At 41.7% G+C, this 27,192-nt stretch overlaps 1 protein-coding gene across 6 annotated transcripts in view; it reads right to left on the bottom strand.

The window, feature by feature from the left end:
- Positions 1–27,192, bottom strand: part of LOC138300183 (LWamide neuropeptides-like) — a 342,764-nt gene that overhangs the window by 139,665 nt on the left and 175,907 nt on the right. The window lies entirely within an intron of this gene.

The following is a 27,192-nucleotide window of genomic DNA, read 5'->3' as shown; positions in this document are numbered from 1 at the left end:
TTTTATTCCGTCTGTGTTTCCGTAATTCAGGCCTTTGCCTGAGAAGAACAGCAGTGCTGTATTCTGCTAAATCAGGTATTTATTCAGTATATAGTGGATTAAGAAGTAAGGGCCACATGTTTTTCTTGTCGCAAACGGTCAAATCACAAATAGGGTTCGCAGATCACAATTAGGAAGGGGCATTTCCTTCCTAATTGCAAGTCACAGTGCAATGTGTGACTTTTTGGTGACTGTAAATGCGGTCACTAAACAATCGCAGTTAGCACCAATTTCAAATCTGTGCTAATCCATTTACAAATGGGAAGGGGTCTCCACTGTACCCTTTCCCCTTTGTGAATGGTAGCAAAAATATGTTTTCAGAGCAGGCAGTGTTCCCAAGGACCACTGCTTGATTTGAAAGATGAAAATAAAACTTTTCTTTTTTTCTATTGAAATGCATCCAGTTTTCTTCTAAGGAAAACGGGTTGCATTTAAAAAAGCAAAACTGCTTTATTTAAAGGCAGTCACAGATATGGTGGTCTGCTGTCCCCAGTACACATTTTTGAAAGCAGAGACTGACTCCAGATTGTTTTGTGATTTAAGGGTGTTTATTTAAGTGCCAAATAGTGGAGGGGGTTGTTAAATGGTCAGGTGTGATGGTGGAGGAATGTCCATGGCAGAGTCCAGTCTATTAGTCTCACAGGTGCATTGTCCAAAGGGGCATAGGAAGTGGAGCTAGGGCAGTTTAAGTATGACAGGGTGACAATGTGTGACAGAAGGATGACAATCAGGGTGGTCTCATTTCTTGGCGGGGGTCTTGGTATTGTTCTCTGTCTTTGTCCTGGATCTCAGGGACCGCTTGCAGGGTGGTTCTCCATCTGCAGGGGGTGGGGTGCTGGTGTCGTGGTCCTGTGGCAGTGCCTCCTGTCCACTAGCGCCGGTGGAGGTGGTGGGCAGTTCATCGTCCAGGCTAGTGTCAGGGGCCTCTTGTTGTGTCACAGTGTCCCTCCTGGTGTTGAAGAGTTCCTTCAGCACCCCTACAATGGTGCCCAGGGTGGTGTTGATGGATTTGAGTTCCTCCTTGAACCCCAAATACTGTTCCTCCTGCAGCCGCTGGGTCTCCTGAAACTTGGCCAGTACCGTTGCCATTGTCTCCTGGGAATGGTGGTAGGCTCCCATGATGTTGGAGAGGGCCTCGTGGAGAGTGGGTTCCCTGGGCCTGTCCTCCCCCGTCACAGAGCATCCCTCCCAGTTCCCCTGTGTTCCTGGGCCTCTTTCCCCTGAACTGTGTGCCCACTACCACTGCCCCTAGGTCCCTGGTGTTGTTGGGATGGTGGGTTAGCCTAGGTTCCCTGTAGTGGTGGACACACTGCTGCTTGACGTGTCCTGGGGACATAGGTATGGTCCCGCTGGGTGGGTGCTGTGTTGGTGTTTCCAGAGGGGGGAAGCTCTGTAGTGGCCTGTGCCAGTGTGAGGGGAATCGACTGTCCCGAGGTCCCAGATGGGCCAGGCTGGTCATCTAGATCCAGTTGGACAGAGCTGCTGTCATCACTGTGGGCCTCTTCTGTGGGTGGAGCGGACATGTCTGGACCCTCCTGTCCGGTGACATTGGGTAGGGGTCCTGCATGATTATTGCATCTGTATTTGCCATGGTGTGCAATGGGTGGGTGACCCTGTACCCCAGTGCTTCTATTCTTGTGTGGGACCTTCTGTGATAATGGTTTAGGGGGGTGTATGGGTATGTGCAGTGGCCATGCTTTGGTGATGGGTGTCCATGCTTTGGTGTTGCATGCAGGGCTTGGGTTTGGGATGTGTGGTTTGTGATAGTGGGACATGTGTGAGGAGTTGGAGTGATGGGGGTGAGGGCGAGGGTGGGGGTAGGTGATAGCATGCAGGTAGGGTTGGGGATATGGTAGTTTAAGGTTTGACTTACCAGAGTTCATTCCTCCAGCTACTCCTGCGAGGCCCTCAGGATGCATTATAGCCAAGACCTGCTCCTCCCATATTGTAAGCTCTGGGGGAGGAGGTGGGTGTCCCCGCCAGTCCTCTGAACCGCAATCTTGTGTCTTGAGACCACGGAACGCACCTTCCCCCGTAGGTAGTTCCACCTCTTCCTTATGTCATCCTGTGTTCTTGGGTGCTGTCCCACTGCGTTGACCCTGTCCACGATTCTTCGCCATAGCTCCATCTTCCTAGCTATGGTGGTGTGCTGCACCTGTGATCCGAATAGCTGTGGCTCTACCCGGATGATTTCCTCCACCATGACCCTGGGCTCCTCCTCAGAAAACCTGGGGTGTCTTTGCGGTGCCATAGGGTGGTGTGGGTGATGTGTGGGGTGGTGTGTGTTGTGATGTGAGGGGTGATATTTAGAGGTGTGTTGTATGAGGTGTGTGGATGTAGTGTGAGTGATGGTGTTGAGTGCCTGTGGATGCTAGTGTTGTTTCTGGTGGTGTCTCTCTCTGGCATTCTGTTGCATTTGTTGTCGTAGGGGTTTGTGGGTGATGTGGTTGTGTGTTTTATATTGCATTGGGTGTGTGGGAGTGGTGTGTGTATGTGTACCAGGTGTGTGTATTTCGATTTGTCCACTGTGGATGTGTTTTATAAATGTGTGTGTATTTTGAGCGCAGCGGTGTGTACCGCCAATGGAATACCGCGGTTGAAAGACTACCACGTCGATTCGTGGGTCGTGATAGTGTGGGCGTATTCCTGTTGGCATGACTGTGGAGGTTTTGATATCACCAGTTTATCACTGACCTTTGGTGTGGCGGACTTGTATGTGTGTCTAGATTTTGGCGGATCCCGAGCTGTGGGTCATAATGGCTGTGGCGCAATTCCGCGGCCGCGGCGGTATGTTGGCAGTCTTCTGCACGCCGGTAAGCGGCTTTTACCACCAATGTTGTAATGAGGGCCTAAATGGACTCTATTAGATATCTTACAGATTACATATGCCTGAGGAGATGGCTAAACATGTCTCTTGTCATGATGTAATACACAAGTTTCTCTCGATCACTGATTCTCTCCTCACCTAATTTTACTGCACCTCACTCCCTTTCTTGCTTCAGTTCAAAGGATGTGAGGTCTGATATAAAATGATCAAGCAGAATAGGTTTGTTGTACAGAACCTCCTTTACAGATGTACAAAATAGCACTGAGTGTCAGTGCTGCATATCTGTATAGCTGGATTCAGGCCCATTGCCTCTGATTTCTTCACTGGGCAGGCACCAACAATAAATCTCCAATGTAAACGATTGTCAAAGTAGGATGAAGGTATCAGACCAACTAGTATAGCTGAACAAAACTTTGTAAAGTCAAAACAAGGTAGGAGGGTTACAGTGCCTGGCATACCAGCACTCAATTTGCCCAAATAAATTGTGATAAATTCAATGCTTCATAACACTCACTTTAGTTGAAAGCCTTTAGGTTTCACCATTGTTGGTGCAGTCAGTGCTATGTATCTCTGGGCAGGTTTTTTAGGATGTTTGTTCTTCCATAATGGTGAAAACTGAGGATTTTCAACTCAAGTGAATGTAATCATATAATGCATTTCCCACAATGCATCTGGATGAATTGTGTGCTGTTACACCAGGCAGGGTGCTCTATCCTTCTTCTGTGATTGGCTCCTTGATAAGTTGTTGGCCTAATGAGATTTGGGATGCACCTATGCTGTGTCTGTGGTGCAGAAACCTGCAAGTGTGTGAGCAGAATTTCCAGCACCCCCAAATTTTACCTTTCTACTGAAGAAGAACAAATATCCTGAAACACTTGTTGAGAGATACACAGAATTCCCTGCACTAACAATGGTGAAAACTGAAGACTTTCAACTTAAGTGAGTATTACTGTACTCTGCATTTACCATATTGCTTCTGGGCTCATTGTACACTGACATGCCAGGTAATGTGGTGCCTCCCCCTTCTATAACTGTGTATAGTGTTAATTTGCAGAACCATTGCATAAACATGCACTGTTGTGTCTGCAAGTGCTAAATAAATATACCCAATCAAAAACTCAAATATTGCTGTTGACAGCCTGGGAAATCTTTAAAATACTCTTGAATTGATTTTCTGACTGCATGCTGCACTTGCCTAAGGGTCTGAGTGTTGAGCCTAGCAAACCTGTTAGGAAGAAGAATACCATGCTATTGTTACCACTTCCCATGAAATTATAAATTATAACTCATGGCACTTCATTGCATACATGGCCATTATTATCCTGTGTCATTTTATATCATGTGCTCTTCCTTTATAAGAAAACATTGTGGATGTGAGGTCCAAGTTTCTGTTTCAAAGCCCATTTTTAAAAACAAATGTGCATGTCCTTTTCTATTGCCCATGTATCCAAAAGGAATGTTTTGCTCATCTGTAGTGACTCATGTGATGCCTTCTGCATTTCCTTATTGTGGAGGTACACACAGAGAAAGCCAGCCAAGGGAGAGTGTGTCTCTTCCTTCCCACCTACCCACAAACTGCTCTCTTTTCTTGTAGGGTAGGCAAGTGTTTTAGTGACTCATTACGACTTTGGTGGTCTTTTTGAAAGATCGCCGAAGCCACTGCAGCCAACAGACCACGAGTGCTGGCGGTCTGCTGACTGCTATATTAGGAGTCATTGGAGGACTTCCACCCATTTATGGGCAGGAGTCCAACTCCGAAGAGGCAGTTGCATCGCCAGCACCACCACACCCGCAAGACTCAGTCCGTCGTATTACGAGCTGTAACACGGTTTGGTGGAGTCTTGCTGGCATGGTGATCCTAATTATGCAAGATGGCCAGGACCCAACCCCTCCCTGACGACCTCCTCAATGGAGAAGGTAAGTGATCGTCCAAAATGGAGGGGAGAGTGTTGGGTGCATGTGTGTGGTTTGTGCGTGTATGTGTGTGAATGGGGGTGTATGAGTGTGTGTATGTGTGGAATGGGGGTGTATAAGTGCGTGTTTGTGAATGGGTGAATAGGAGTGTCTGTGTGTGCATGCCTGCATGTGTGAGTTCGTGAGTGTGAGTATGCAGAGGGGGGAGGGAGGCGTGAATGCATGCGTGCATGTGATTAAATGTGAATGTTTGCATGCATGTATGTGCGTGTGATTGGGGGTGTCTGCATGTATGCAAGTGAATGGGGGTGTCTCTGCATGGATGCGAGTGAATGGGGTGTGTGTCTGTATGTATGGAAGTGAATGGGGTGTGTGTCTGCATGTTTGCGAGTGAATGGGGTGTGTGTCTGCATGTATGCCAGTGAATGGGGGTGTGTCTGTATGCAAGTGAATGGGGGTGTGTCTCCACATATGCGAGTGAATGGGGGGGTGTCTGTATGTATGCGAGTGCCTGTCTGTGTGAATAGATGCATATGCCCAGGTGTGTAAATGTGAATGCGTGCGTGCATGAATGGGTGGGAGGATGTTTATAAGTGTGTGGACGGGTGGGAGGGGTGTCGGCATGTGTGTAGACATATGGGGGTGTATGTGTTGGCGACAGGAATGGGGATTCCTGTCAACGGGTGCATTTCCACCAGGGTTTTTGTGGGGGGGTGACCACCACGGAAGGCCTGGCGGTCTGCAGCCTCGTCATCCGGCTGGCAGGCTGATGCCTGCCTCCGGGTTGGAGATGCTCAACAACTGCCAACGGCGGTGCAACCGCACCGGCGGGCCAGGCAGTGTTGTGGAGGTTTGGCATCTGCCAAACCCCACAACTTGTGATGTGGCGGTCTTTAATGCCGGGTCCACGGCAATAAGACCACCACAGCAAGGCTGGCAGTCTGATGACCACCAGCCTTGTAATGAGGTCCTTAGTGTGTTATGATCATGTTACCCTTTACAATGGTAGATCTGGGGAATGTGTGCAAAACCTTGCTTGGTATTCCAGGATCTGCAAACAAGGTTTGCTCATGCACAGACCATGCCCGTTGTCTGTGGAGTATGTGAAAAACCATACAAAGTTGCCTATAGCCAGGACCTTCGCCTGCCTTTGTTCAAGTTTTTCTAATGTCCTGTCAAAATCAGAATTATTTTAGATTATGCACTCTGCTCTCCTTTGATTTAAACCAAATGAGAACCTAACTCTGTTTGTGATGTGGTTTATTATCTATCTGCTGCACTTACCAGGGGCTTTGGCTGTCAGGGGTAGAGAACCTATTAGAATGAAAAGTATTACTCAATCTTCCCATTGGTTATAAAATCAAGAAAAATGCAGTTCAACATCTAAATGCTCTAATCGGACCTTTGTGCTACTTTGTAATGTAATTGAAACACATTCAGGATAAGCAAGAATGAACATCAAAAAGCAACTCAATATGGAGCACTGCAGTTTGGAAGTGCAAGTACATATGTGCTCATGTTAACTAAGAGCAGAAGACATCTGTATTAGATGTATCCTGTACAAAAAAAGAACTGGAAAATATAACACTCTACAAAGATTATCACGACTATTGCACTACCTATGCACAGAACAATAGTGCTCTGAACAAGTGCTGTGGCTGGTCATGTTTATTCCTTTATTATGGCTTTTATAGCCTGCTGTTGCATGGTATACTGACAATTAAAGTCAAGGGTCTTTAACAGGGGAGCAGGACTTTAATGCCGGTGTAGCCTAGCTACTGAGGGCTATAAGGCTAATGGAACATGCAGCCACTAGAGGGCAGAATGTTCTAATAAATAAAACGTAGGCCACACGGAGCAGTAGGGGATAGAAATTCCCTCAGGATCCATGAGGTCTTAGTTCACAACAACAGTTGTGAACCCAAAAAAATGGATTGTTGGTGCTTCAGGCTTCTAATGGTCGCGCCCAACATTGCAATGTTCCAAAAGGGAGTAGACTCTCTGCCAAGCTCTAAATTGGGCCCAAAGTCTGTGCCACAGTTTTGGGTGGACTATTGTCTTACACAGAGTACATGACATGCTGGAAGAGCAGCAGTGTTTTACATTATTAGATGGTGACAAATGGTTGTTTGCCACTGGAACATTAGAGGAACATGCTATACTTTCGGAGACGTGTAGCAACTTTTCATAACTTTCTAAAGTAAATAGAGAGCTTCAAGCAACACCATAACAAACCATAAAACAAAATAACAACAGCAACATAATAAAACAGCGCACAACAAAAATCAGTCAAAACAGAGGGCAGCACGGAGAGCAAAGTAAAATCGTAGCACAAGATAATGCATTAAATCAGTATAAAAACACAGGAGCACAAAAATAACATAACACACCAACTTAAAAATGCAAAGAAAAAACATGTGCAGATATTCACGCCACTCATTACCAGCTCCACAAATCTGCTTTCATAATACGGTGGTGAAAGCGATTGCATTGAGCAGTGCCTTATTTACGACAAAGGAAGTATAATAACGCCTTAGATCTCTCTGCCTGTCAGTTTAAAAAAAATATAACTCTGCATCACTCTAAACTAGTAAAGGGTACTAGATTTCCTAAAACTGTTGTCCTACCTAAAAAGGTCAGAAAAATATGCTAAGACTGAAACTCTAAGTACAGATGCACTCCAAACCACTGGACAATCCTATGTCTCTGAAACTTTACTGCCCAATTCCCCATTGCTACCCCCACAAAGAAAGTGACTATATGCATTTAAGCCAAACTGCTTCAACAATGAATGTGGTATAGAAAACATACATTCCCCTCTATTATTCCAGCAATTAATGGTCAACAGAAAATATATATCCTTCACTACTGCATCAGCAATAAACGTATAATGGATGAGATACTTTCAGTGTTCATTCCAGAGAGTGTGTATGATGCTGCAGCAGTAGCAATGACACTAAACACTGCTTTTAAACATGCATTTTGTTTTTTAGTGCAGACAGTATAAAGTATTTTATATTCATAATTGTGATAAATACAAAGAACTCCTTAATATACAGTTCCACATCTACATACAAAAACAATACATGATTGAAACCTGAGATGGTCATCAGTAAAGATGTTGTACACTGAGTTAGCAATGACAGATTGGTAACTTGATATTTCAGGAAGAAAGAGAAGTTAGTAGATTCAGGGTACAAAGTGGTTTCAATGAGGTTGAGGAATAAGGCAAGGATGTAGTTTGGTGAAAAGGTGGTATCACACTTGATAAATAACTCTGCCAAGGGGTACGTCATTTATTGACTGTGATAAATACCACCCATTATGAGGTGTTGGGAAATAACATGCAGATTTTGGTGTCTAAGGCACCAAAACCCTCATGATACCATACTTTCTGTAAGGTTTTCCCCTGTTAACTTTCACACCAGCAGGACAGTAAGCAAAGTTGCTGCATTGCATGAAAGGGGAAGAGCAGAAATGGTCCATATTTACAAAGATACGGAACATTTCTGCTCTCTCCTTGAGCTGGTGCAATTCATGCAGCCTAGCACCAATGCAGACACCCTTCCACCATACTGCAGGATTGTTTTGTGCAGGATTGTTTTTGTCCTACCCAAAACAGTCCTTAGAGGTATGTTCCTCCTTTTATGTATGCTGCAACTGCAGAATGCAGCACATGTGGAAAGAGTAAATAACGATGAGAAACAAATATATATCTTCTTGTTATGCCTCACTTGGGAAGTTGTAGCATCACTGCTTTAATACAAGGCCCCTTAGCCCCCACAGGTAGGTGGTCGATGGTTGGAGAGAAAGGAGGGGACCCTTCCATTTATTTTGCAGGGGGACCCCCTAAGTTTGGCTATGCCACTGTATAGCATTATGATGCGCTCCCAAGTTTGCAATCTTTGGTAGATGTATGTGAAGGCCAATGCTCTACTCAGGAAACGCCCCCCAAGTTGACACGTAACATAACGTAGCTCAGGCAGCTGTCTTCTTTCACATTTCTTTACCATGCCACACAAGCCCAAGCAAATCAGGGGTTTCATGGCTTTGTAAATATTATTGAAGCCTTTGAGTTGCTCTTGTGCAAAGGCTTCATAAATATGGCCACCAGTGTTTCATTCATTCTTAAGTACTACCTATTCGTAGATATCATAGGCATATTAAAGCTATCGGAGGTAAAAAATGTTTGAACATTTCTTAGCGGTTCCCCACCCAAATTTAAAGGGGAGAGGCCAATAAGAGTCCTTGAGGGACACCATTATGAGTTGTGAGTTGGAATGTTTATCTTGAACTATGGAACACCTTCCTACCGATACCAGCCCTGATAGCTCTTATCAATTTTTTTATGACTGTGAAATTCAAGATATTTGCATTAAACAAATTTCATAAAATGTTACACAGTTTCTCAGGTGTAACACCTAATACCATTTATACCTGTAGGAAAATCTGTTTATGTTAGATATATTCTTTTCACCAGTCAGCCCAATTCTGTCTACTAAGGTTAAAAGATAATTTCCATTCCCACCACATGCTCCTCATGACTTCACCTCCCGGGAGACAGACATTTCTTCATGGCTTCACCCAGCCAAAGATAGATTGTTCCTCATGGTCATACCTCCCAAAGATAGACCACCTACAAAAAGTCACCAATGAGTTCTTTTCAAGTGGTACCCTAACCCTGCACCAATACTTCTGCGCCTGAATTACCAATGCAGATGGAATTCCCAAAGAAATGGGTATTACTAAGGAATCAGTGTACAGCTCCCAGGTTCTGTGATACTTTTTCACAACTAGAGATTTTAACAGGTTTAGCTGAAGAAATGTCTGTGGGGACACATCAGAAGTGTGACTTTCCCAAAGTAGTCATAATCCAGATTATCACTCATCACAGGCTCGTTCTCTGAGTGCTGGAGGTATGTATGTTAAAGATGAAGTGCCAGCTGGGATACAGGGTGCAAAATAACAAGGCAGGTTTCTTAATTACTAAGGTCCCGTGATCTTTCTAAATGGGTAGCTAATCCGAGGCTGACCATTGGGTCCATGTCATTATGGGTGAAATTACAAAATAGCAAAATTATGTAAAATGGTTTAAAGATATATATGTCAACAAGACATGCATGGACTTTTGTTATGAATTCCATCTATGTTGCTGCTGTGGGTGTTAATGGACTATACATATATTTGTAAAATAAAATTAGGTGTCCAACAAGTCTACAACAAGCAACCAATGCCCTGTGGTGAGGAGTGTAGCAAAGTCCTACTACTGGACTCCCTAGACTGTGGGAGAATTCAGTGCATGGCAGAATAGGCAATGGCAAGAGCAGAGCAGGCAAACAGGGCTTTAGCAGTCCCTTGTCTTAGTACCTGACAAAAGGTAGTTGTAATGGTTCTAAACTCTGACTATAGTTCAGCAAAGGTGCATGGACAATGATTAAAGAAAAATACCAGTGGTTGAAGAAGTGACATAACGTGCCCTTTGACCCTAATGACGTTAAAGGAAGTGACATCATATGACATTTGACCATGACTATTTCAGGAAATCATCACCTGGCCGCAATGCCAATGGCATCACCATAAGTGACATTGTTCAAGTTCCATAATGACTACATAATTTGAGAAACAACATAATATGGACAAATGTTTATTTCAGATAACATCTAAATTAGGGCGATGACATGATCTTTGAAAGTGCTGCGATATTTCAGTAGCCACAGACTGTAGTAAATGAATGAGTTTGACCTCTTCTAGGTGGTGGCTGGAATGACTTTCCACCTTAGATTTTTATTAAAGGATGTCAATTAGCCAATGCTAAAGTATAACTTTAAAAAAGGTTAGCTAAAAAGCCATAGGCTTTGAAATGGCACTGCTAGGAGTTGACCCCTTTTTTCAAATATTGCTTCGGGTGCCCCATATTTCCATAATTCCCTCCATTGTACTAGGGCCAGCCTTTTGTCATGGTTGCCTTCCATATGCCAATGGTGCCCCCTTAGGTCAAAAATTACAGTCAATATGACAGTGCCAGGATTTCGCAAATAATGCAATCCATATACCAGGGGTGTACTGTATGTCAAAAATTACCTCAGTATATCAGGGCCATATATTTGTCATGGTTGCTGTCCTCCCATATGCCACGGCAGTCCTCCCTCATATAAGAATTACTTCTAAGGACCTAGAGATAGACCAACTATATCAGCTTGAGCAGAGGTTTTATTGGAGAGATACAATTGTTTTTAATGGCTTTTCTTTACTTTCAATTTTGACTCCAGTTCCCCAGAAAGAAGCAGAAGCTAATGAATACCACCCAAGAAAGAAGATAACATGACACATTTGATTAGTGGTGGCAGGGGTGGCAAATATGGGTACATAGAAAAAGAGAAATGATGAAAATAGTAAAGAAAATGTATTTGAGAGGCAAGTTGGGCGAAATTGGAAAAGAGCAGAGAAAAGATGGATAAAAAAAAGACATAAAGACGGAAGGGAAAGATGAAGATTTTAAGGAATGAAATCAATGGAATGTAGAAAAAGGAAGAAGAGGAAGAAGTAAACTTTCTTTGGACTAACAATTCCTTCAGGCCTTTTATAAAGGATCACATTTGTGTGTTTCACTCACTTGCTCAGAGGCAGCTTTGTAGTTTAAAGTGGGGGCTGATTTATTTATCTGGCTACTCTTTCCACTAAAACATCTCTTTATCCATTCCCCCCTCCTCCTGCACAATCCCTCTCATTCAAACCACTTATCACTTCTCTTACCTTCTCTTCTCTTTCTAGTTTTCACCCCTGTGCACTTCAGTGGTTACCTTCTAACACACATTAACTGCTCAGCCTCATTCTGTCTGACATTGTCACTAAATAGTGTACTAACCTCAATTCTACACTTAAACTCCTCCTCATAAATCTTATCCTGCACCCTAATCAGGTTTCATTTCTCTAACTTTCCCTTCTGTTCTGTACCCTTCATACTTCAAGTACCCCTCCAAACTACCTGCCATCCCTCTTCACATGTTTTTCCTCAATAGGCTAACCATAGTCTTCCCTCACAGATTCCCTAGTTAACCCTTTACTTTCTCAATCTCATTTGAGCATTCTACTAGCATAACACTGGCTCACCAGCCCTCTATCCTATTAGTTTCCATTACACTCCCCTTCTGCTCAAACTTTTTAATCCATTTCCTCTTTGATTACCCTTCCAATTCTCATAATCTCACCACTTCTCATTTCTTCACAACCTTGTCCTTCCCTCCTTCTCTGTGACCTCTGCTCACCCAGCTCTCCAACTGCTATGGCCTTTCCTCTTTCTGTTAACTAAACCTGTGACACCCTTCCTTGCCTCTTATCCTATGTCTTTCCTCACTTCATCTATACCCTACCTTTCCACCTCTAAGACATCTTTCCCCTTTCCAATATTTGTTTCGTCTACCTGTAACCCTCTTTCCCATCCTGCTTCCCGAACCCCTCCTCAGTCCCCTACTAACCTCCAAGCAGTCTTTTCCATAATCACTGAAATTGCATATCTTCTGATACCGTCATCACTCCCTTATGACCTATGCTATTTCCCTTATATTTACCAATTTTTGATGCCCTGTCCCCTCCACGCAAATTAAGTTGCTGTACTGACTTCCTCTGCCCGCTTAACTCACTGAAGCCCATATTCTATCTCTTCTACCAAGCTGCCGTAGTATCTACAGTTTCTCGATGGATACTGACTAAACAATTGCACCCTGATTTCAGATACAAAACAAGGCCTATTCTTCATTTTCATGCCTAGTCAAGAGAAAATGCATCACTAATCATGCGTACAGCTGTACTCCTTTGATATAGAATCCCAACATGAAATCATATGATGAAGGCCAGAGAAGGTCAATTATTTTTTTAAGCAATTGTTACAAACATCTATAGTTAAAAACATGACAGACAAATCACTCCTAGTCAGCTGCTCATCTTTATCTTTACATTCTGTCTGATCCACAGACAAGTTCAAAACAGCTGAGAATTTCCAGGTGCATTAATAGATAACATCTGAGATAGCTCCTTAAACAATCTGATTTTAGCACCTTGGACAATAAAGGTATCAGCCTAATGTCCCACACACAAAAATCATCACATCATCAAAGAAGGCTCTTAATGCTTCTTTTCTCATCACTAAACCCACACCTACCACCCACCATTCCTTGGCAATTGCCTCAGTCGATTATGACAACAAAACAATGTTCCTCACAGAAAATTATTTTGAGATATTTATTTGTCTTTTTCTGTTACTTCTATTTCCTGTGGGCTATTGTGTTGCCCCATTTCCTTGATGCTCAAACAATTACAGTAGACCAGACTCTAAATATCTGTACTGCAATCTCACCTCTTTGCAGATTTACCCATCCCAACTAACAGAAGTAAATCAGTTGTGCAATTGTTCTTAAAACTTTTAACAGCACATTTTTCTTGATGTTTTCAAAGTCTTATCATGAAGCTCTTTGTCTCAACTTAAGTTTTTGGATGCATTACTACCAATCATTACAAGATCCAGGCTGAATTGTGAGTCACAATCCCAGTCGCTAGTCTTCTGTAACTCCACCACAGACCAACTTGAGGTTTAAGCAAAGTTGTTAGTATAACACCTGAGAATAATAAGTGCACCCTTCATCCAAGAAATCCCAGGACTAATATGTGTAGTCCAGCAAGAGACATTGAAGTCTGAAAAGTTGACAACTGGAAGGACCCTGAGAGCTCGGAAATAGCTGACTACATTTGAGTGACCAACTAAATAATGTTACGAAATTACCTCAAACAACTTGTCAAAAACAGGGATCCTAACATTCAGAGAATGGAGAAAATATTAACCTGAAAATTATATTGTCCCAAACACCTGGGCACAACCTGCAATCATCACAGAAGTAAGAACGTTTTGAGTAATCATGGTTTTTAAACTATTCCTGGTACTGCAAGTGAACTAAGGGCCTAATCAGAGTTTGGCAGAGGTATTACTCCATCACAAATGTGACAGATGTTCCATCTGCCATATTACAAGTGCCATTGGCAATTACACTTGTAGTACAGCGGACAGGATATTGTCACATTTGCGATGGAGTAACCCATTTACTGAACCCTAAATCAGACCCTACTTAACAGGAAATGTATTGTACACTTAATAACCCATATGGCAGAACTTTCTGCATCTAGGTGCAAGCAGAATATCCAGGCTACCATCTTTCTTATCCTTCTGTATTGACTGTGCACATGGAGTCTATTTGGAGGCCCTTATTTCTCTGCTCTAAAAACTGAAAAGAATCTAGAACATAGCAGCAAGACAACTTCTACATGTCCATCAACACAATCATATCTCATTTGCCCTTGAAGTATCTCCCAATGTCAGACGCTGAGCCTTAAAACTGATTCACCCACAGACCAGGGGAATGTGTTTTACCCAAGCAAACAAAAATGATATTCACAGAAGATAAACCTCTGCTTCAAATTGGCACCACAGCCAGTTGACTATTCCACCATCCTAGAAAAAATATATCAGTGTAATTCCTTACTTTTGACAAGCAGCAACCATTGGGGGATTTTTCTCTGCAAAGGAAAATAAATATCCAAGATGACCTGAAAGGACAGTGAAGCCTTGGCTTTTCCTAAGGTGATCCACTATTAGCGGACAGTACCACTCACCATCACTAGAAACACAAAAAGATTCAAATCCACACTTCCTGTATCACAAATAAATGAACAGCCTCCCTCATTCTATCTTGCTCTATTTCATGCATAAGTACAGTTACACATGCGTAGTTACACCACATGAGCAGACTTTTTTATAGACACACAACAGCAAAACACTTCCCACACTAGCCAAATTACATTCATATAAGTACTTTACACCTATACACTAACTTCTATAAGCCTGTGTGTTCTCTAGCTCCTTCTTTCACCTTCACACGTGCACAGTCCTGGTTTTGATGAAGGGCCTCAGAACAATATTGAGACAGTCTTGTGAGATACATGGACTCTTCCTTCGAAGCACTCTCACAAAGAACTGTGCTACAGTCAGCAAATATGCTTTGGCACCTCATCTGTGTTATGAAGTGCTACATATAAACTTGTTAGAAATGGGTTCTTTAATTGGCAGTCAGTTTAAACCCTGTCCAAATAGGGGCCCTAACAGTCAGGGTAAAGGAGTTACACACCTAAGATAACCACTGTTCAGCCCCATGGTAGCTTGGCTCATGCAGTCAGGCTTATCTCAGAGGCAATATGTAAAGTATTTGTACAGACACACACACAGTAACACAGTGAACATACCAATTTAGAAAAATAGCCAATGTTTATTTGAGTTACCCAAGACCGCAACAACAAAAATCTAACCTACACAAGCAAAGGTAACACTTTCAAAAAGTTGCAAAGAGTTCTAATCTAGAGGAATCAGTGATTGTTTCTTTATAACACACAGTACCTAGGATGCGTCAAAAACAAAGATGATGCTGGCTGAAGAAGGAGGTTAGGATCCCTAAAACAAAGCAATGTGTTGGTTCCTTACTGCACAGGGGAGGTGATGCATCGGTTCCTTACTGACAGGGGAGGTGATGCATCTATTCTCTCCTTGCAGGAGAGGTGATGCGTTGGTTCCTTACTGGCAGATGAGATCATGCGTCAATTCTCTCCCTGCAGAAGAAGGGGTGCATCAGTTTCTGGTCACGCAGCCTATGTTCCTTGCTGCGGTGCGGAGACAATGTGAAAAGAACACCCCTGAACGATGCGTGTGAAAATCCAGGTGCACTGTAATGAGCTGCGGTGGAAGAGGTACTAGGTTGGTCCTACAGGCGCTGCCTTGATCCTTCCACTGCAAACCATCTCCTGTGTCGATTCCTCAGCCGCAAGGAAGGCGCTGCATTGATTCATCTGCGGAAAGCCAGGCAATGCATTTATTTTTAGCCACGGAGATCTGATGCAGACACCCATTTCACTTTCCAAAGGCCCAGGGACTGGCTTTGGCACCACTTGGCAAGTCAGGACTCTTATCAGAAGAGCCCATGCACTGGCAGGTGAAATCTTTGATGTCCCGGGGACTTCTTAACAGGAGGCAAGCTCAGTTCAAGCCATTGGAGAACCTTGGAAAGCAGGATGTAAAAAGCAAAGTCCAGTCCGTTTACTCCCAGGAAAAAAGCAGCAGGCCAGCACAGCAAAGCAACAGCTCCTCTTCTTCCTGGCAGAATGTCCTCAGTCAAGAAGTATTCTGGTGTTGTGGTATCAGAGGCCCAATACTCATTTCTGCCTTTGAAGCAGGCAAACTTTAGACAAAAGTCTTTGTGTTGCTCTAGACCCTGCCTTTCCTGCCCTGGCCTCCAACATACTCTGGGGGGTGGGGAGGGGTTGGAAACTGCTTTGTGGAAGGACTTTCTGAATTGTCCTATTCAGGTGCAAGTGTCAGCTCCTCCCACTACTCTGGCCTGGAAGACCTATCAGGAAATGCAGGACACACCTCAGCTCCCTTTGTGTGACTATCTAGAGTGAATTCAGCCCAACTGTCATCCTGACCGAGATGGGTATTCCACAGCCAGGCAGAGGCACCGAATGGTTAAGCAAGAAAATGTCCACTTTCTAAAAGTGGCATTTAAGAACTTATAATTTAAAAAGCAACTTCACCAAAAAAATGTTTTAAATTGTGAGTTCACAGACCACAACCTCCATTATCTCTATCTGCTCCCAATGGGAAATTACACTTGAAATATATTTCAAGGCAAACCCCATCTTAGCCTACGGCAGAGATAGGCCCTGCAATAGTGAGAAACAAACTTAACAGAATTGAGGAAACCCTGCTTTGGTGGGCTTCCATTCATGATGATGGCTGTTTTTACTGATCAGGTATTTAAAATTGGTCAAGGGGCATACTGATGGGATCTGTTAGCACACTTTTTATTCATGGTTAAGTAGAATATGTATGCTTTGTTTCCATTGACAGTTCTGTGTCCTGAAGAGAACCTTTGAATTGAGCGGGTTTGAAACGTGTCAACAGTTGAGAGAAGGTGGTGAGTGCTATTAAAGAAGTATAGGCTCCCAGGGAGAATTTCAAACACTGTCCTCTGATGCACAGTATCCCTGACTGCACTATTGTAATGATGTTAAACCAGCATTTTATAGTAATGTTGTATTTTTTTATGTAAATATTGTTTGTGCAGTGCCAATTTTTCATGCCAAGTTATTGTTTATCTTCTGCTCTCGTTTCTGTGTTTGTGACAAATATGCTGATATAATAATTAAATTGTTCTGGAAAATTGAAAAGAATTGTAACAATTGTGAGGTAACTAGTTGTGCTTTCTCACTTTAAATAATACGTTGTTTAAGTAATACACTACGTTGACGCTTGTGTTCTTTTTTTATATTTATTGGCCCAGCCTCACTGTGTTATGGGTCATACCCCTTTTCTGTTTTAATAGATTGTGAGCAAGAGTCTTCTCATGTTGGTTACCAGGCTATTAAACTGCCTTGATTTAAATAGTAAGTAGGTTAAGGTGTTAGGGGACTGGTCACATGAGAGGTTAAAAATGATTTTCTTCCTACGTGAGGATTATGTCTGGACACAACACATTGTCCTACACAGAAGACTACATTCTGAATTTACGTAATGCCCCTACTCCATTTACCGCAGTTTCCACAGCCAAACAACAGAATGAATCTGAAAAACAGATTCACACAGAGTTCCATGGCTATTTCCTTTTAGAACATTTAAGAGCAGGCACTATCCCTTGGGATTTACAAATTAAAAATATCCCGGTTATCTTTATAGAAGATCCAGAGCACCGCAAATGATATAGTTAAATAGACATTAAATGTAGCCATGACGTCATGGTCCTTACAATTGACACTGCGCAACAACTTGCCATGAAACAACTTGATGAAATCCTGGTGCTAGAACCAGATCTTAGAGATAATCATTTTAATTCACATGCTAAAGCATTACTTGAAAAAATAAAAAAGGAGTTTGGGGAATTTAGCAATTTCACATTAAATTAAAGATACACCAAATTGAAGAAGGACAAAAATCGTTCAGTCTTGAGACAATATACCCATATCTTAAAAGCAATTTCTATTCACGCCCAGATTCTAGAAGACATCTACCAGATTTTCAAACTAGAGCCAGACGCCAGTTGATTACTTTCTCTGAAACTTCATCTTCTTCTACTCATGAATCGAACACTGTTGAAGGTCCATCAAATCAAATTCCTCAAAAACAGCAGCAGCCTTTTTTTAGGAAGAGGCCGGCAACGGGTCAGAGGAAGAAGCAGGTATTTTAATCATCCTTGGGAAATGACCACTCAACATCAGTATTACAAAAGCAAATAGCATCACCCACTTTTAATCTTTCACATAGATGACGCTTTGACGCTGATGAGAAAGTTCTAAGAAAAGGGCTTTCAATTGTACCAATAAGACACACTCATTTTTTTAGGTTAAAATTATTTTGCCGAAAAATCAGATCAAAAAATGTTTTCCTTAATTGTGATGCTTCCCTCAATGTATAGGCCTCTGGACTCAAGAATAAATCATACCTTTGTTCAGCTCCAAATATGGTTCCTAAAGAGGTATTCATTTTTGAGCAGGTAGTTTTTTCTGTCATATCCCACTTGAAAATAAAAAAAGAGTATATTGAACATATTATCTCTAAAGAAGATAAGAAAGCATTGCTGGATCTGAAACATGACCAGTCAATTGTGATAAAACAGGCAGATAAAGGAGGGGCAATTGTGATTTGGCCCATAGATGAGTACAAGAGAGAAGGCAAAAGACAATTGGATGGTTTTGAATTTTATAAGAAACTTCCAAAAGATCCGACTAAAGATTTGTCAGGTGAGTTGATTTGTCAAATCATGGTCAAAGAAGCTTTTGAAGATGGTTAAATTGGGCCAAAGAAATGTGATTTCTTTGTCAACAAGAACGCATGGGTTCCAGTTTTTTACTTACTATCAAAAGTTCACAAAAATGACAAGACACCCCCTGGTCGCCCTATAGTGTCTGGCTGTGAGTCTGAGTTCAAGCCCATTGTCAAATATGTGAATGTCTTTTTGAAACCTTTATTTCTTCCTGGTCCTTCTTATTTGAGAGATACTTCTGTTTTTGTCAACAAAATCAATGCTTTAGAGTATGACCCTAATTCTCAGAATTTATGAGCATTGGATGTGGTGTCATTATACACAGATTCCCCAAGAAGAAGAGATAAAGGTTATTTAACTTTTTCTTGAGACTATTCCAAGACCTCACCAGGTTCGAGCAGATTTTATATTGAAATTAGCACAGTTTGTATTGCAAAGTAACTATTTTAAATTTGACAATGAGTTTTTCATACAAGTGAAGGGGACAGCGAGGGATTGTCCCTTCGCTCCAAAGTTTGATGTTTTGTTCATTGCAATGTTTGAAGAGACGTTTGTCTATAATAACAACCCTTCTGTAAATAACATCGAAAATTGGTTCAGATTTATTTACAAACGTTTTTGGATCTGGACAGGTTCCATGGAGTCATTAAACCATTTCACAGAGTAGTTAAATCAGAGAACTAATGACATACAGTTCAGTGTTGCGAGTAGTTGTCAATCTATTTTGTTTCTAGATGTAGAGGTTTTTCCTCTGAATGGTAAATTAGCAACTACTCTTTACACAAACCCAACTGATCATACCAAAGCATTCCTTTTCACTAGTCATCATCCCCGCTGTCTCCATGATAATTTGCCATATGGGATGTTTTTACGGATTCCGTGCAATTGTTCTGAAAAGACAGCATATGACTATCATGCTAATAAATTGAGCGATAAATTGAGAGAAAGAGGTTACCCCAAAAAATTGGTGGCACATATTCCATGAAACAGGCTTGGTGGACCCCGAGAGAATACCTTTTGGATAAACGTGATAAGACCACTTCAAAGAGATTGGTGTGTGTGTCAACGTTTTGTCCACAGACCAATCATTTAAAGTCAATGGTTCTACAGAATTGGCATCTGATTGAAAATCTTTTGCAAGACTGTTGTTTGCTTTTAAGAAAGATCAGAGTATTGGAAGCCAATTAGTACAAACCTGTATGTCACCAGCTTCTGTGAGAAGAGATTGGCGTCAAGCGTGGAATTTGTCACCCATAGAGGGGCTCCATAAAGGTGGTTCTTGTATGTGTTGTAATTCCACCATTGAAGGGAGGGTGTTTGTGAATTAAAGAACCACATTTTGTCACTTGGAATTCTCTCATTGTAAAACAATTTTTTTTATTTATGGTATTGTATGTCCTTGCAACAGATTGTTTTTTGGGAAGAGCAATCAAGAAGTAAGGCAATCAATCATTCAACATAGGTCTAGGATTAGGCGCAGGGTGACTACAACACCTATTGTGAGTCATTTTCTAGACACCCATCACTCAGAGAATGATGTGCTTTGGACAGTGCTATCTGTTGTCAAGGTTGGTTGCTTCATCGTAATGAGATCTATTCCGAGTTTTGTCTTGTAGTAAATTGAACCAGTTGTTAAGTCTATTTTTCTAAAAAAAAAAGTTGCATGCAAGGTCATGGCTCTTCGTTATTGGTGGAGCGACAGAGTGATTCCTTTTTTCAAATGTTTGTGACTATGATGGCATTATATTTTTGGTCAATAGAAGTCCCTTACTTGTTGACACTGACGGGGTTTGACCTGTGGCCATAGAGATGCGCTGTGCAGTCATGACAACTGCTGAGGAATTCCACTCCAGTTTTACAAATTCTATTTTGTGGTATTCGTACCGCTCCAGTTGAATTGCATTCATCAACGATTTTATTTCATTTTTTATATTCAAGATTGTAAAGGCGATGATTACGCCACTTATGGCGCTGCAAGTTGAAGATTGGGTCTCCTCTTCACTTGGCAAAGTAAGATTGTTGCTGCATTGTATTAGTTAGTGAAATGTATGCCTTTTCATCGCGTTTCAAGCTGTGTCATCGTCACTGTTACGGTTCAGGTTCAGTTCCATGCTATTGAGTTTCTAATAAACGTTTTAACGACTATCGCAGTTTATGGCTAGATTAAATATACTTTTTTTTTTTTTGCCAAATGCATATATTTTTTTAGGTCGCGTGTTAGGTTGGATTATAATTATTGCATTTTTAAGATTCCTCTACCATGTAATTTACTTTTTATTAAACTCGTTGTTAAATTTATTTCCTTTGTCCTTAAAGCTGTTTTGCGATTTCCATGTTTTCGGTTAGAGACTAGTGGCATTCTTTTTTTTTTTTTACATGCAACGGATTGATGGTTTAATTAAAAATGGCTGAATGAGTGTGATAGAAGTTTAATTCCTTCGGGAATATGTGCTTTTTGTTGCAAATTTCCGTACAGCTTTTTGTTTTGTAATAGTGGGCTCATTTTCTTTTAGGAATTGAGGAACCCCTGGTTTGGTGGGCTTCCATTCATAATGATGGTTGTTTCTACTGATTAGTCAAGGGGCATAGTTATGAGATCTGTTGGCACCCTTTTTTTAAAATTTATGGTTAAGTAGTATATGTATGCTTTGTTTACGTTGACAGCTCTTTGACCTGAAGAGAAACCTTGAATTGAGTGGGTTCAAAACATGTCAACAGTTGAGCGAAGGCAGTGAGCGCTGTTTAAGAAGAGTAGGCTCTCGGGAAGAATTTCAAGTATTGTCCTTTGATGCATGTCATGCCTGACTGCACTATTGTAATGAGGTAAAACCAGTGCCTTCGTGCATATGCTCTCTAAAGGTAGAACCTAGAAATTAGGAAATCAATCTGGTTCCTTGTTTGTTTTCTCCTAGATTGTTGCAGAACTTGAATTTTTAGTCACAAGCTGTTGTGTTATTGTGTGTTTCTTGCGTTTTGTACCACTGTTGTGTGTTTTTATGTCTGTAATGTAATGTAAGATGTAATGTAATTCGAGATTTATAAAGCGCGTTCCTACTCAAAGAGCATCGAAGCGCTGGGAAGAAAGCACGTAGTAAAAAATAGACAGAGGATAAGAAAAATAACAGAAATAATGAAGATAGAAAAACATCCAATAAAAGAAACTGAAACAAACTAAATCAAAGACCCTGATCTTGATGTACCAAAAAATTAACGAGGAAAGAGCCAATTGTTTGTGTAGTGCCAATTTTTCATATCAAGTAATTGTTTATCTTCTGCTCTTGTGTTTGTGACAAATATGTTGCTATAATAAAATTTTTGTTATGGAAAATTGAATAATAATGTAACAAGTGTGAGGTAACTAGTTCTGCTCTCACTTTGAATAATTATTTTGTTTAAGTAATTCACAGCATTGGGTCTTGGAACCTTTATTTACCCTTTCTAAAAATTGGCATTTTCAAACTCATAATTTAAACCCAACTTCACCAAAAGATGTATTTTGAAATTGTGAGTCCAGAAACCCCAAACTTTAAAGCTGTATCTGCTCCCAATGGGAAGTTACACTTGAAAGATATTTCAAGCTAATTAATCCCCATAAGGCAGAGCTAATTAATCCCCTAAGGCAGAGATAGGCCTTGCAATAGTGAAAAACGAATTTAGCAGTATTTCACTATCAGTACATGTAAAACACATCAGTGAATAGTCTACCTTTATATACTGTTAGAAATGGGGTCTTTGGTTGGCAGTCAGGTTATCCCCTGTCCAAGCAAGGACCCTCACTCTTGTCAGGTAAAGGAGAATCACCCTCAGTTAACCCCTCACTCGCCCCCTTGTTAGCTTGGCACGAGCAGGCAGGCTTAAACTATTTATACCAACACACACAGTAACGCAGTAAATCCCCTACAAAAGGACACAAAACTGATTTCGAAAAATAGGTAATAGGTAATATTTATCTAAACAAGACCAAAATGATAAAGAAAATCTGACCTACACAAGTCAAGTTATGAGTTAAAAAAGAAAGAGTCCTAAAACCTTTAGAAAACAGTGAGAAAGCAGTTAGTGCACAACAATACCTGGGTAGAGTAAAAATAAAGCTGCACGGGCAAGTGTGCGTTGGAAAAGGCCAGCAATGCGTTGATTCCTCACTTGCAAGTGAGACCACGCGTTGTTCTTCCTCCTGTCGGGTCGGTGTACAATGTTTCCTCTCAAGCAAGAGAGCGATGTGTGGATCACGACTGACACTTCAGGTATGGGCAGGCTTTGCGCTGATTTTCTGCACCCAGCAATGCTGCATTGAAATCAGATCACACGGTATCAAGAAACCCTGCTGCGTGGGGGCTTGCATCCTTAACAGCTGCTGTGGGTGTTGTGCGTCATTTCTTCAACCACGTTGCGTCGATCTCCCAGCCGCAATGCAAGTGGAGCGTCGATTTTAGCCACCGAGGCTGGCGGTGTAGTTTATCAGCCGCAAGGCGGGTGGTGTGTGAAAAGTTTCCCTGCACAGTGGTCTGTGCATGAATTTCTGTCCTTTTTCCACCAGCTGTATCTTTCAAGTAACCAGAGACTGGTTAGGGCACCACTTGGCAGATAGGACTCTCTGAAGAAAGCCCAAGTGCTGGCAGAGAGAAGTCTAGGTTGTCCCTGAGACTTCAACAGGAGACAAACTCAGTTCAAGTCTTTGGAGATTCTTCGCCAGTGGGAAATCACACAAAAGTCAGTCTTTGTCTTCTCCCAGGCAGAAGCAGCTACTGCAGACCAACCAAATGGAGCACAGTCACAAAGGGGCAGTACTCCTCCAGCTCTCCTGCTCTTTTCCTTGGCAGAGGTTCTTCTTGGCTCTAGAAGTAATCTGATTTTCAGGGGTTTTGGGTGCTCTTCTTATACCCCTTTCTGCCTTTGAAGTAGACCTACTTCAAAGCGAAGTCTCTGTTGTTTTCAAGATCACCAGGGGGTTGGAGACTGCATTGTGTGAGGGCAGACACAGCCCTTTGAGGTGTAAGTGATGACTCCTCCCCTCGGCCCATCAATAAATGCAGACTACACCCCAGGTCCCTTTGTGTCACTGTCTAGAGGGGATTCACAAATGGCCCAACTGTCAAACTGACCCAGACAGGGAATCCACAAACAAGCAGAGTCATGGAATGGTTTAAGCAAGAAAATGCCTACTTTCTAAAAGTGGCATTTTCAAACACCCAATCTAAAAACCAACTTCACTAAAAGATGTATTTTTAAATTGTGAGTTCAGAGACCCTAAACTACATATGTCTATCTACTCCCTAAAGGAATCTGCACTTATGATATGTAAAGGAAGCCCCCATGTTAACCTATGAGAGAGATAGGCCTTGCAACAGTGAAAACTGAATATGCCAGTATTTCATTGTCAGGACATGTAAAACACAAGTACATGTCCCACCTTTAACATAAATTGCATGCTGTCGATGGGGCTACCTAGGGCCTACCTTAGGGTTGCCTTACATGTATAAAAAAAGGAAGGTTTCAGCCCGGCAAGTGGGTACACTTGCCAAGTCGAATTGGCAGTTTAAAACTGCAGACACTGCAGTGCCAGGTCTGAACCATGTTTACAGGGCTACTATTGTGGGTGGCACAGCCAGTGCTGCATGCCCACTAGTAGCTTTTGATTTACAGGCCATGGGCACCTCTAGTGCGCTTTACCAGGGACTTACTAGTAGATCAAATAGGCCAATCATGGACAAGCCAATGTACACATTTAATTAATACAAGGAACACTTACACTTGACCACTGGTCAGCAGTGGTAAAATGTCCAGCACAAACAAAATAGCAAAAACCGAGTCCAGCACACAGAAGCAACCTGGGAAGTAGAGGCAAAAAGTCAGAGGAGACCATGCCAATGATGCTAGGTCTAACAAATAAACTGAACCCTTACCATTGGGCTACCTTTGGCCTACCTTTTGTGTGCCTTATATGAAGTAAAAGTGAATGTTTGGGCCTGGCAAGTGGGTGCACTTGGCAGGTTGAACTCCCAGTATAAAACTGCACATGCAGACACTGCAGTGGCAGGTCTGAGATGTGTACAGGACTACTCATGTGAGTGGCACAATCAGTACTGCAGGCCCTCTACTGGGATTTGATTCACAGGCCCTGGGCACCCATAGTGCATGTTACTAGGGACTTACTGGTTAACCAAATATGCCAATCATGTATAAATCAATTACAATACAATTTAGACAGAAAGTACTTGCACTTTAACACTGGTCAGCAGTGGTGAAGTGCCCAGAATCCTAAAGTCAGCAAAATTAAATTCAGCACAGGATCAAAATTGGAGGTCAGAAGCCAAAAAAGACAGAAATGGCCATTTCCCAAAATATTTACCCAGAATACAATATATTACATTCAGCCAGAAGGCTTTCGCCGCAATTTTAGGAACCATTTTGCCTCTGTTGAGCTGAACTAATAGCCTGGGTCCAATTGCTCCATGCAGTAGAGACTTTTTAGTTATAGAACGGCCTCAGCCTTGGAACACATTTCAACAAAAATACCACTGGATGTTTTGATAAGTGACATTATCTGAGATGTCACTTGAGATATTGTCAATGATGCCATCGGCAACATCATTTAACATATCCCTGTGGCCACAGGTGAAGTCACAAGCAGTGCATGACAGAGATGCAGGCTACAGTCAGTTCACTTAACTATAGCTAGGCCTGGGTGGAATTATTATTTACACTAATGAAATCAGAGAAAATTTGTAATTCCACTTTACTCTTGCAACACAGAATTAGTTGTAAATTCTGCTAAATCAACTTCCAACTATTCCACCACTAACTATAAGTGGGGAGTTTCAGTTTTTTTTTTATATTTTGTTTTGGAACCGTGACTTTAGGCTAACTGTTTTTAGGGAATTAGTTTTTTTTTTTGTTTATTTATTTTTATGTGTGTGCTAAGGTCTTATAACCACAGATAACCATAACTTCATATTTTAAACATTGATTTTTCTGTGGATTTTTGGCCTTTTGATCATTTGGTACATTCAAGTGTTCCTTTCAGTTATCTACTATTTTCAGCCAACCCCACTGTGCATGGCCATGAAAAGCAGGGTGTGGTCAAGGGGCTTGGCCAAAGAGGCTGGCCCATCATGCACTGTACACAAGTCTATATGCCTGTGGCCCAGTCTATTTTCTTGAAAAATTTTCCTTTTGGGGTCCTCCCACCTGAGCCAAAGGGACAGGGAGTGTGATCCCTACCCACTTTTGGCTCTTTTGAATTTGTTTTTGAACACTTGGAACTGATGTACCCTGCTTTGTAATAGGGTTATCAAAAAAATGTCTCTCTCCCCTGCTTGTCAATAAGAGAGCTTGAGGTCAATGAACCTTGCTTTGAATTTCATTGAACTGAAATGGCTGTCAGGAGAAAAGGGTCCATTGTCCCATCAGGTTAAAATATTTTTAGAATTTTAGGAACGCAGGAGGTACAAGATCCTGGGTTTGATGACCTTCCTGGATTAATGGGCAGAATAACTCTATAATTTAACATATTCAAGTCCAGGCAGAGTTAATATTTCCTAAAAACTACTGAACGGTGTTGGACCTGGTTGTCTTCTCTGGGTCACGCACAAACCTTTCTCCTTCACCACTATGGCTTTTTTTTATTTTTATTATTTTTTGTTTGGCATTAGTACCCTGTACACTTTACCACTGCTAGCTAGTGCTAAATTAATTGTACTTTCTCCTTAAATCATGATAAAATGAGCCTACACCTGACCAGCACATTTAATTTACACACAAATCCCTAGTATATGGTACTACATGTAACCAGGCCCTGTAAATTGAATGCTACTAGTAGACCTAGAGAACCCATTGTGCCCCCCACTTAATTAATACTTTAAAACAAAACTTGTCTATGGCCTGCTAATGCATTCTGTAGTGCAGGGTTAAACTGCCAATTCAATCTGGTAAAAAAACTTTTTTCCAGGCCAAAAGCTTTCTTTTTAAAACATATGTCACCCTTAAGGTAGACCTTGACAGTTCATAAGGAAGAGTATACTGTATTTGAAAATTAGTGTACATGCTTTTAAACGTTACATGTCTTGCTATGAAAAACTCCTAGATGTGTTTTTCACTAATGTAAGGCCTGCCTCTTGCATATGATAATATTGCATTACATTATTACATTTATTACATGCTAATTTTTGTTTGTGAACAGGTAGAAATATTATGTTTGGACTCAAATGAGTTTTAATTTAAAATACTCTGATAGTTAAGTAAGATGCTACGTCATAATTCTCAAAATGCCCCTTTTAGAAAGAAGGTCATTTCTTGTCCTAACCCTTTGGTGCCTTCTGCTGGTGTCCTGCGTCACATGACCCTGCTGTTAGGCTTTGACTATTCCTTGCAGACTGTGAGGCAATAGGACGTGGGTATGGGCAGGATTGGTATGGGCGGAACAGTTTTCTGTCCCACTTGCAATTCAAAAGTGTCTGCCCACATCACACACAACGAAACCTAACACTAGTACTTTGTGACCCTAGACTTCTTGGAGCCTTGGCAAGGGAGAGAAGAACTATCCAGGACCAGACGTGGGGT

This window comes from Pleurodeles waltl, chromosome 6 (assembly GCF_031143425.1).
Source record: "Pleurodeles waltl isolate 20211129_DDA chromosome 6, aPleWal1.hap1.20221129, whole genome shotgun sequence".
Classification (NCBI taxonomy): domain Eukaryota; kingdom Metazoa; phylum Chordata; class Amphibia; order Caudata; family Salamandridae; genus Pleurodeles; species Pleurodeles waltl.
Note: the sequence above shows the minus strand (reverse complement) of the source record. Positions and strands in the feature narration are given on the sequence as shown.